The sequence below is a fragment of the Xenopus tropicalis genome, chromosome 1 (genome assembly GCF_000004195.4).
Source record: "Xenopus tropicalis strain Nigerian chromosome 1, UCB_Xtro_10.0, whole genome shotgun sequence".
Lineage (NCBI taxonomy): Eukaryota > Metazoa > Chordata > Amphibia > Anura > Pipidae > Xenopus > Xenopus tropicalis.
In genome coordinates, this window is record NC_030677.2 from 168,906,774 (window position 1) to 168,919,473 (window position 12,700).

The following is a 12,700-nucleotide window of genomic DNA, read 5'->3' on the forward strand; positions in this document are numbered from 1 at the left end:
TTGGCAAAAAATTTGCGAAACCACAGAAAAAATCAGAAAATAGGGAAAAATTTAGGAAACGCTCTAAAAAAAAATCAAGTTTTGCAGAACAATTGCCAATGGCGAAATTCGGATATTCGCTGCAAATCCATGCCAGCCGCAAAAATTTGCCCATCACTAATTGCCATGAATCAATTTGTTAAAGAAAAAAACTTCAAAAAGTCGCCAGGAAAAAAACAGCAAGCACCTATAGAAGTCAATGAGAATTGTATCATGCAACTTTATTTCTATTTCCTAGTTTATAAAACATTGGAGATATTTAATTTTCATTGATTCTCGCTTTTGTGCTTCAGTTTTTCTTCATGAAAACCATGACTACAAATATTCTATTGTGATTTTCTATTGCTAATGCAGAAAAAAGTGTTTACCCTCAACCTCAAAAGGGGGAGGCAAAGTTATCAAAATTTGTATTCATGTAATTTTAGTGGTTTTTCAACCTTAACTAAACTCACATTTTTAAAATGCATAAATGTTATTCACATGGATGCAAAAACGAATTAAAAAAGTGAATATTTCAAATTGTGAACTTTACATCACTTTAATAGCTCAAATAGCTCCCCCCCCCAAAAATATGAAAAAATTAAATGCCTCAAAGTGAAAAGACAGCAAAAAAAATGCCTAGGACAGCTCTCATTGACTTCTACATGATTTCCAAGCTTTTGGATGGCATATTTTTACATCGTTTTTTGTGGTTTTGATTAGTGAGGAGCGAATCTGTTCCGTTTCGCTTCAGCGAAATATTTGCGAATCTTGCAAAAGATTCGCAAAACAGCAAAAAATTTGTGAAATGTTGAAAATGTCACATGTCAAAAAAACATGAATCTTTTTTTGACACACACAACAATTTGTGTTTTGAATTTTGTTTCATATTGTGAAACAAGCCGCCAATCGCGAAACACGGGAATTCGCCCCGAATCCATGACTGCCGAATTATTTCACCCATTACTAATTTTGATGCATAATAAATTGCAAAAAATTCACATTGTTTAAGTAAAAAAATTGTGATTATTAGCGGTAACAAAATGTAAATTGTGGGAAAAAAATACAACCTTTGATAAATGTGACCCTTAAGAAAGAAGCCAATAAGTTTGCATTTCAGATACTAATACTGAATGCCTGAATAATACATAAATACACTCATGATGAATCTTATTTCAATTATTTTTGCAGTTGTGTCAGTATTAGCTGACAGGGTCAACCATTGTTATGTAAATATGGAGATTTTCTCAGTCTTAGTAAATGAATATAGCCATGGGTTCAACTACACGCAGGTATTAATAAAAATGACTTTTTTTAATAGACATAAATTACGTTTCCCATGTGAGTAATAAAACTGCTTATTGAATTTCTATGGAAAAATATAGAACTCAGGCCTGGAGTTTTTCATCTTTAAAAAGATTTTTTGTAAAGTTATTTTCTGAGCAAACATAAGCTTTGGTGGTTAAACATGAAAAGGCTCTACTTCAAAATGTTCCTGCTGAATATTGCTTAGTACAAAGGAAGCATTTTGGTATCTCTAAGCACATGTTATGAAGAACAAAAAATAAGTTCTTGCATTTGTCTTGACATTGATTTTTCTAATTTCAGGATTTGTTAAGAACTAGATCAACTCAACTCACGTTCTTTAAAATATTAATAATGTCAACTACCCCTACAGGGTGATTTAATGGAACTGTTTGTGGACAACAATGTGATCTCCTGGTTACCAGCTCTATTGAAAAATCCCAACATCTAACATTTGAAGACAGTTGAAGTAGATGATTGTTAGTTATGCTTTTATATGTGAACCAGAGATTTGAAACTGGATGTACTTTCTGATCCTCCTGCTGATGTCTTAACCACAGGTGGTTACAATAAGCGGGGTAAGCTCCCCGACTGCATATAAACTGCATGTGTGGCTCCGTGTAAACCTTTGCATAACCTTGCAAAGAAAATCTAGCACTGGATATTACCTTAGCCCTGAATATTTTGTCTGCCAAGAAGGTCATTATTGCAGAATGCTATATGGAATGTTAAATGCCAGTTTCTTTCAAAAGATTACATTACATTTTTCAATTCCATTTCCATTTTACAAAGATTATATTCTCGATATTCTATACAGTATCTTTTAGTGATGAGTTAAATGTATTGCCGGGCATGGATTTGCAGCAAAATTCCGCATTTCGCCATTGGCAGATTATTTTGTGATATTTTTTGACGTGGACGCCAATTATTTGAATTAAACATTGCATTTGTTTTCCCATGTTTAAAAAAAGAAACTGAACTGCAGAAAAACCAATGTCAAGTGATTGAAATTTGTCTTAACCTACAAGTTGATCCGTTCATTGTCGAAAAAGGAAAGGGAAACTCAAATACTTATGGGGAATTTACATATTGGGGTACACTTTTAAAGACTTTAAGATAATGGTGCACAACATGTCTTTGCTCAATAATGCTCAAAAGTTCCCCTCCTATGGCTCATCCCATTGACTCTATCAGTGAAATTTAAAGTCAGGCAATTATCATTTAATGTTTACTGCATTTTCAAGTGATAATGACTTGACCTGTGACTGCACAGCCACACCATGTGCTATTTCCCTCACCTCTATAATTACTTTATCCAGCCAATCAAATTGTGCTGTGCATAATTCTTTTTATATCTTATTGATGAACATCATGGCTCCAAATTTTCCTTAAAAGTTTTTTTATATTGCTACATTGATTATATTTTATATTATATTATATATTGCTATTCTATGTGGCACTGTGATATTTTTTGATGAAGGGTGGATACCTGAAATGATAGCTTGTGAATTTAAATCTGAAAGAGTAAAAACTAGTGATGAACGAATCTGTCCTGTTTCGCTTTGCCAAAAAATGTGCGAATCTTTGAAAAGGCAAAAGTGGCACACATAAACAAAAATATTGTTGCACGCGTCATTTTTTTATGCGTGTAACACTTTTTGACGTGCACGTAAAAAAAATTACATGCACGTCATTTTTTTGCTGCAAGTCATTTTCTTGCCATGTGCAACAATTTTTGACATGTTTGACAATTTTTTTTTCACGGGTGACAATTTTTTGAAATTTTGAATTCTCCAAAAGCAAATTTTCGCGAAAAAAACGTGGAAATTCGCCACAAATTCATGTCTGCCCAATGATTTTACCCATCACTAGTAAAAACCTTGGCACTGAATTACTAAAGGGGAGGCAGTAAGGAGAGGCCAAAGGATGAGTACCCTAACTCTTAAAATTGTGAGTGTGAGCTTTCAAGCGTCTTCAATTGTATGCTAACAATCAACAATCCTGTGACTTGCAGTCACATCTTTGCATGGGCTGTCAGTTATAAGCTGATTATGTTTTGCTTTTAGCTTTTTTGAAACTGCAGTTAGATAAAAATGTTATCACCCTGTCAAAACCTTTGGCCTTTACAAACAAGGCTGCCAAGTAGAAAGGACTGTTTGAGGACTAATGTGTCACAGGGGAACAAGGAGGTAAACTGGGAACAGGAGTGTTTTTCTTCGCTCCTAGGACTGAAATAGCTGCTTAATCAGCTACTGTTTTTATCAAAAGAAATCCATGGTATTTCCTATGTTAAAAAAAAAAAAAGATTTGTGCCATCATTGCTTCAGGACTGCTAAATCCATCCTTTCAAATAAAATCCTCATGCTGCATTGATTAATAGCATATGATTTGGATTGCTGCTATTATAGCTTTCTCTATATCCATGCAATATGGATGGCTAAAATCGTTGCTAATTAATCAAATAACATGAGGATTTTATATGGCCACTTTTAAAGGGGTGACCTAACAAGACCCACATCTATTAACAGAGATTCAATAAAGACATTTTACCCTATTTATAGTTCTAATTATGTGGAGTATAAGGCAGTATGTCTGCATGTTTGTTTCTTCTGAAAACAAGCTGAGCGCTTTGTACTTCTATATTTAGGTCAATAGGCAAGACTAATCCCTTCAATTAGTTCCCTCTGTCAGAAAATGATTTCCATATAATACTTTATGTATAGCAAATGCTAACATGAAAATCTTACAAAGGAAGTTTTTCGGCTTAATGAGCAATCCTGTCTTTATTATAAATACATAAAGATTGAATACATTTTATGCATTCTATTTAAAAAATATATTGAAAAGTATGTTTATTAATGAAAAACAACGTTTTCTAATTGAACAAAAATTGAGACAATATTTGCCCCTTTATCCAATTGTTCTGTTTACTTCACTTCTTCAATAAATGATGATGAAAGGGCAAGAAAACGGCAGAGCTACTTAGTTGTTTTCTAACTGGCTCTAACAGATTTCACCAATTACATAGTCCATTCTGTATGCAATGAATGTGCGGCTCCCAATTAATCTAGTGCACCTCCAGGCAAGGTCTAAATCAGCTGGATTCAGCTAAAGCAATTTGCACACATCTAAAAACAAATTGGAAAATAAGTGTTCTACAGTACTTGCTGCCTAGCTGCTTAAGCCAAGTACACAATCAGGATTCTGGCTGCACTCCTTTGTCATGCTACTGAAGCTATCAATTTTAATTATAACAATTATTGATTAGGAGGGAAAGTAAGTAATCAAATGTTCACACACGGTTTCAAGGCCTCGGCGTACGCATTTTACTATTCAGAACAGATGTTCGCCCTCTTCAATGTTATACTAAATAGATACAAATCCAAAGACTATGATATTACAGGGTTTTATCTGATTGGATTTGATGGAGTGCTCAATAAAACTATATATTGGATTTTAGGTTTGAAATCAAATCATTTTGGGAAAGGAAATAAAATCAGGCAGTGAATATTTGCTTATCCCAATGTAAGCGTGTCCCTCAAGGTTAGAATCAGGATTAAGGTGGGGTCAGACGCAGGAACAGAAAGGATCAGGAAAACACAGCACAAAGTAAAGTTTTTCTAACAAAATTGTCATATTTTATTTTCATGTTGTCATTCTGCAGTGACACGACTGAGCTCAAGTAGGAATTCTGGCTATCGGGGCAGTAATCTATAGGAACCAATCTAGTATTTGCCTTGAGTTTCTAGTTTGCAAAAGTCTGTTTAGAGCTATTGAATAAGCTCCAACGAATTGTATGGCTCTAGTGATGAGCGAATCTGTCCCGTTTTGCTTCAACAAAAAATTTGCGAATCTTTCGTAAGATTCGCGAAACAAAGAAAAATCTGCGAAACAGCAAAAATGTTGAATACAAAAAAAATAGTTGTGCGCGTCACTTTTTTGACGTGGAAATTTGCTGCAAATCCATGTCTGGCAAAAAACAAGCCGGCACAACAAGTATGGTGCAAGCGGGGCTTGGCCCCTGCGTGCTTATTCACGAAAGCAACGTTTCGGGGGCGTACCCCTTCGTCAGGCATACAGACTCATTAGTGCACATGATTAAATAGTCACAAAATTAGCATACATAATTGATTGTATATATATTAACCATTAAACCACAGTTAAAAGCGTTTTACAAAATGTGCCATACATAATTCTTTAGAACCATTAAAAAGTGTAATACATAATTCACAATACTTCCCAATATTCAATGTCCATAAGTGAAACCTCCTTAGGAAAGGCATGATTCAAACAGTGTAAATCAATCTGCAAAAATTGATACATAAAAAAAAAAAAAAAATTTGCCCATTACTAGTGATGAGTGAATTTTTTCACCACACATGGATTGGTGGCAAAATTCTGCACTTTGCCATTGGTGAATTGTTGGCCAAACCATTGCAAAAAAATTGTCACAAAAATTTTTGGAAAAAAACCCACAAGAAAAATGTAGCAAAATAACCCATTGACTACAATGGAGTGAGAAAACACGTGCGAAAAAACTCCCATTCACACCAATGTATTTTGCTGAAAGAATGCAGCAAAAAAAATGCTCATTAACTGCAATGCATTTTGCTACTTCACAAATTTTTACGCAGTTTCCCAATTTTTTCAGTGAAATGGGATAGATTCACTCATCATTAGAAGTCTCATAGAAACTGGGTACAGTGTCATCAAGTTTGGAGCAGAAAGGGGCCAAACAAGTATATACACTTAATAATCAAGATAGGTTAACAGATATCACAGTGAGAGCAAATAAATAATGATGTCAGACTCCCCAAATCCAAAGTAACAGTTAATAAAGTTAAACATAGATACACTAGACACTCATGAGGGCTGAGTCACTAAAGTGCGTTAAAACGAGTGCTATTTATAGGATGCGTTAAAAATTTTTATCGCGTCTAATTTTTCGTGTCTTAACGCATGATTCAAAGGATATTTGCATTAATTTAGACGCGATGCTGTTTGCGTTATTTAAGCCGCGAAGACTATTTTTGTGCGTTATTTGACGCAATGCGCACTAATTAACACACATGCGCTACTTTTCGCGCGCATGCCATATTAACCATACAGACCATTACGTTCGTAAAACTACTTTTTTTAAAATGACCATTTCCCTGCAAACTGGAGGCTGCATCACTCTGGGGCCAACACAGACTTGAATAAATAACACTGCAAAGTCCATATTGTGTTGCCAAAAGCTCATTAAATGTACTTTTCTATAATTACTGCCTGCCCCAAGTAGGTGTTCATTTTCTCATAGCCTAATGCGATATTTAGCGCGTCTAAGGGGCTGATTTACTTACCCACGAACGGGTCGAATGGAGTCCGATTGCGTTTTTTTCGTAATGATCGGTACTTTGCGATTTTTTCGGATTCTTTACGAATTTTTCGGATCCAATACGATTTTTGCGTAAAAACGCGAGTTTTCCTATCCATTACGAAAGTTGCGTAAAAAGTTGCGCATTTTGCGTAGCGTTAAAACTTACGCGAAAAGTTGCGCATTTTTCGTAGCGTTAAGTTTTAACGCTACGAAAAATGCGCAACTTTTCGCGTAAGTTTTAACGCTACGAAAAATGCGCAACTTTTTACGCAACTTTCGTAATGGATACGAAAAACTCGCGTTTTTTACGCAAAAATCGTATTGGTAACGAAAAATTCGTACAGAATCCGAAAAAATCGCAAAACATACGAAAAAATCGCAAAGTAATCGCAAAATGTTCGTTTTCAAGTCGGAACTTTTCCAATTCGGGTCGGATTCGTGGGTTAGTAAATCAGCCCCTAAGTGTTTGTGAATCATGCGTTAGTATTATTTCTGCACGCTAATTACCTCAACGCGGTAAAATTAATGCATGCGGTTGCGTGCTAATTAACGCACGCAATGTGCGACTTAACACATGCGATAATACTTTAGAGAATCACGCATTTTTTCACGTCAATTTTAATGCAAAAAAACATGCGATAATGCTTATCGCACTTTAGTGAATCAACCCTATGGTATCTTACTTTGATGTGTTATCATTCTACTATAGGTATGGGACCTGTTATCCAGAATGCTTGGGATCTGAGCTTTCCCAGATAAGGAGTCTTTCTGTAATTTAGTTCTCCATACTTTGTCTACTAAAAAATCATTTGATATTACAGAGAAAAATAAAATCATTTTTACAAAATCAAATTATTATTATTACTATAATGGAGTCTTTGGAAGATGGCCTTCCTTTTATTCTGAGGCTTTCTGGATAATGGGTTTACAGATACCTGTGTTATTTTAGAGCTTAATACACCATTTTCTTGTTTGCTTTTAGATATCACAGTGAGAGCCCTTATACATGAGCATTTGTATCTTTGATCCCCTGTGGTGATTTTTTTGTATATTCCAACACTCAGGGACACAGGAATTAACTTACTTCATTCTTCTTAATGGGGCTTTACCATCTGGAATTCAATTATAATGCCAAACACATATAAAATACAACATTCTTTTTTTTACTTAAATTTAGTGTTTTAATGCTGCCCCATTGGTACTGTCCCCAAAGATAAGAATGGGGTGAGTTAATTCTTGTGTGACCACAGGTAGAAATGCCCATGTAGACGGGTCTTGAGTTTCATCTCTAATAATTGCATTCAGTGTTCTATAATAAGTTTTCTTAACAATTTGTCTTCATCTATGTCTTTAGCCAGTACTATATTCATGAAGGACAGGGGAATAGGCACTTGTCAATCAGATGCCACATCAAGGAGTGACAGAGGATGCAGGCTGTAACGGGACCTGTGCCTGTGACAGGAGTAAAGGACACAACAGGACACAACTCCACACACATCTGAGCCTACAAAGGGTTTGCACTGTAGTAACATCCCATACCCATATAGGCCCCTGCATTTCTGTATATGTTCCTAGGTCCAGATACTGGAGGGTATGCAATAGGAAATACTAAATGAATTCTAGTAGGTTATACAAAATGGTTGTGTAATATTTCATTGGGGTGTTAAGTGAGTCAGTACAGAAATTTGTAAAAATATTAAAGCACATTCAGGATATCTTCAAGGGCATAGAAGGCATGGGTGGTAATTTAAATAATAAATTGCTGTTATGGAAAACCAGATGGATTTATAGCTGCAATAAAAAGTATTTAGAACTCAATGTGGAATTTATTCTAAACCCTTTTTGGATTAAAACGTATTTTCATCTTCTTCCTTTAATTATATTTCATAGAATAAAATATGATTTATTGCTTAAATATGAAAATTTAGCTTTCTGTTAATACAGTTATATAAAAGGAATTACATTGAGTGATTATATGGACATCCTCATAAATAACGAAACATTATGCACTCTAAGTTGGGGGAAAACGTAAGTATTCTGAATGTATTAGAAATGTAAGTGGCCAGTCCCTAGTCACAGTCTTCAGGCAAAGCGGGTGAAACCCACAACAGTCTGAGAACAATATCTAGTATAAATAAATCTAAAGCAACTGCACTTATTAAGTAATCATTGAAGATGTTTCACAACCTATCCGAGTAGCTTCTTCAATTCAACTGACAGCATATGAACTCTTCCACTAATCACAATGGCACTTTGTAACTCTTCAGAGAGGTGACTAGGGATGTAGCGAACCTCAAAAAAAAAGTTTGCGAACCTGTTCGCGAACTTCCGCCGAAAATTGCGAATATTCGCGAACTTTGCGAACCCCATAGACTTCAATGGGAAGGCGAACTTTAAAACCTAGAAAAGCCATTTCTGCCCAGAAAACTGATTTTAAAGTTGTTTAAAGGGTGCCACGACCTGGACAGTGGCCTGCAGGAGGGGGATCAAGCAAAAATTTCTCTGAAAAATTGACACACGCTGTTTTTCGAAATGATCGGTAATTTTGCGACTTTTTCGTAATTTCCGGCGCTTTCGTAAAGTTATCGTAAGTTTTGCGACTTTTTCGGAGCATTCGTAACGTTATCGTAAGTTTTGCGACTTTTTCGGAGCATTCGTAACGTTATCGTAAGTTTTGCGACTTTTTCGGAGCATTCGTAACGTTATCGTAAGTTTTGCGACTTTTTCGGAGCATTCGTAACGTTATCGTAAGTTTTGCGACTTTTTCGGAGCAGTCGTACCGTTATCGTAAGTTTTGCGACTTTTTCGGAGCATTCGTTACGTTATCGTAAGTTTTGCGACTTTTTCGGAGCATTCGTAACGTTATCGTAAGTTTTGGGACTTTTTCGGAGCAGTCGTAACGTTATCATAAGTTTTGCGACTTTTTCGGAGCATTCGTAACGTTATCGTAAGTTTTGCGATTTTTTCGGTGCCGGCGAACCCAAATTGCGAACATCACGAAAAGTTCGCAAATTTGCGGACTTGCGAACACCCGATGTTCGCGCGAATTAGTTCGCCGGCGAACAGTTCGCTACATCTCTAGAGGTGAAACTCACAGAGGTGTGAATGCTGTGGCTGTGGAGTTACTTTGAAAGGATTGCCAAATTATCATGCAACTCATAGAGATTGGTTTTACTTGTTAGAGTTACATGAATGGATGTGTGAAGAGTTCTGAAACTGCCGGGGTACGGATGTTAGAACAGAATTAGTGGAAGTGTTCATATGCTGAGGACTTCCAATACCAGTCAGTTGAACTGAAGAAGCTGCTTCAATGATTACTTAACAAGTCCAGTTGCTTTAGATTTATTTATACTAGATATACCATGACCTGGATGAATGAAAATCTTCATAGTCAATCTGAGAACAACTTCTACAGATATTATTCAAAACAGAAGAACTTTACATTGCTAGGGACCAACTATAGCAAGAGCCCTCCTCCTAAATTAGCATTTTGTTTGTCTTTCTAATAGTCAACAAGATCTTAAAGGAACAGTAACACCAAAAAATGAAAGTGTATAAAAGTAACTAAAATATAATGTGCTGCTGCCCTGCACTGGTAAAAGTTGTGTGTTTACTTCAGAAAGTCTACTATATTTTATATAAATAAGCTGCTATGTAGCCATGGTGGCAGCCATTCAAAGGAGAAAAGGCACAGGCACATAGCAAATAACAGATAAAACACCATTGTATTCTACAGAACTTATCTGTTATCTGCTATGTAACCTGTGCCTTTTCTCCTTTTTTCCAGCTTGAATGGCTGCCCCCATGGCTACAGAGCAGCTTATTATATAAATTATAGTAGTGTTACTGTAGCAAACACACCAGTTTTACCAGTGCAGAGCAACAGTGCATTATATTTTTATTACTTTAAAGCTCTTTCATTTTTTAGTGTTACTGTTCCTTTAAACAGTTTAGACAGATTGTTAAGAGTGGTGAATAGGTATGAGCAAATGTTTTTACCCAATACAGTTTAGAGGCATTTGCAGTTCTGGCCATGGCTAGAAGCTAGAATGGTGCTATGTGGCTGGAAAACCATGTGGCCTGTTGTGCCAGAAATAAATGTTGATATCATTATTATCCACCCATTGCCTTCCACATCAATCAATACGATCTGTCCAGGCACTGTGTTTGGAAGAAATTTGAACATGAGAGCCTTTTGTGTGAAAAACAGTTGTAGAATAGTGTAAATGGAGTTCTCTAACAAGGTAGGGCTATGTACATGCTATTGCAGAGCTAACAACACCTTAACCACAATCTATTTTCATCTGCCTATTGATATTAATGCATTTTGGAAAAATTCTGTGGTTGAGCAAAATTTTCCACAAAACGCTGCAAGTTCACTCATCACTGGTGATCAACAGGTATTGGTGGTGCTATGAAGATATCAGTAAAGATAAAGACACTTTTCTACATTTATTTCTAACAGAGCAGTAGTTTTTTTTTGGGATTGCATGATATTTTTCTTCTTTCCTGTGCCAGTTCAATAGGTTATGATATTAAAAGTCTTTGAGAGTCAATGCTGCACCTTAAGTCTACAACTCAATTGTCTATTGTTTACATGGCTTGCAGTTTATTTCTCTACATTTCAAAGTGCAAAAAAGTTCTAAATAAACTTTTTTTTTGTTTTCAGAAAAACATCGACAATTTTTATGGTGGTTTGTTTAACATGGCATTTAATTTTGTTCCCTTTCCTTGTCAGTGTAACACAGAGTGATTAAAATGAGTTTGCTCTTTGTGAACCGTAATATTTTTAGACAGGGAAGGCTGTGTTTATTTAAGAATATGAGGGATGATTCTCTGAAAAATCATAATCATAAAACTTAAATATTTGAATTTGTCACTTAAAGGTTAAGGTGGTTATGTCCTAGCTCAGGGGACCCCAGCCTTTCTTACTCGTGAGCCACAATCAAATATAAAAAGACTTAGAGAGCAACATAAGCATCATAAGGCTGAATACACACAGAGCTACTTAGTTGCAGCAAATTGTCACAGCTACTAAACGCCAGAAAATCCCATGCCATAGACAACACTGAGAATTGCCTCTGCTAAAACGCACGTAGAGACAATCTGCGGTAAATGATCATCATTGTCTATCTTAGTAGCCACTACAAGTAGCTGCTACTAGTAGCTCTGTGTGTCTTCACCCTAAGAGTTCATGGAGGTGCCAAATAAGGGCTAAGATTGGCTATTAGGCAGCCTCTATACACACTATCAGCTTACAGGGGTTTTATTTGGTAGTAAATTGTTTGTTTATTCAACCAAAACTTGCCACCAAGTCAGGAATTCAAAAATAACTACCTGGTTTGGGGGCACTGAGAGCAACATCCAAGGGGTTGGTGAGCAACATGTTGCCCCCGAGCCACTTTTTGGGTATCACTGTCCTAGCTGATCCAACCAAGTGTCCTGTGGGCAAAAAACAGGACCATGGAAGGTGATCATAAACATGCACAACCTTCCATGGTTCCATTTGTTCAGGTCAACAGCCAAAGCAAATGAAATTGCGTGAAGTGATTGAAGATTTTCACTTTTTCAGTGTAGGTGGTTTTTCACGGTGAGGGCAGTGAGGTTGGGGAATGTCCTTCCAAGTGATGTTGTGATGGCAGATTCGGTTAATGCCTTTAAGAGGGGCTTGGAAGAATTGTTGAACGAGTATAATATCCAAGGCTATTGTGATCTGAAGATCTGCAGTTAATTTAGCATAGGTATGTGTACATATGTTTTTATATGTGAAAGTACTGATAGGTCTGTGTGTGTTTATATTTGTTCTTAGGGCTATTGCCTACGGCCCCGCAGTGGTCTGTCAAATCCCAACCCCAACCTGGCATAGATGTCCAAATTCTCTTGTTATGGAAAAAATTGCCCAGTCTAGGAATATATGGCCTGCTTTAGGCTTTAAACAATATTCTTGTTTATTTTTTCTGGGACAAATTCCATTTTAAGTATATTTTTAGTTCGGTCTCTACTTTTGCTAATAATAAA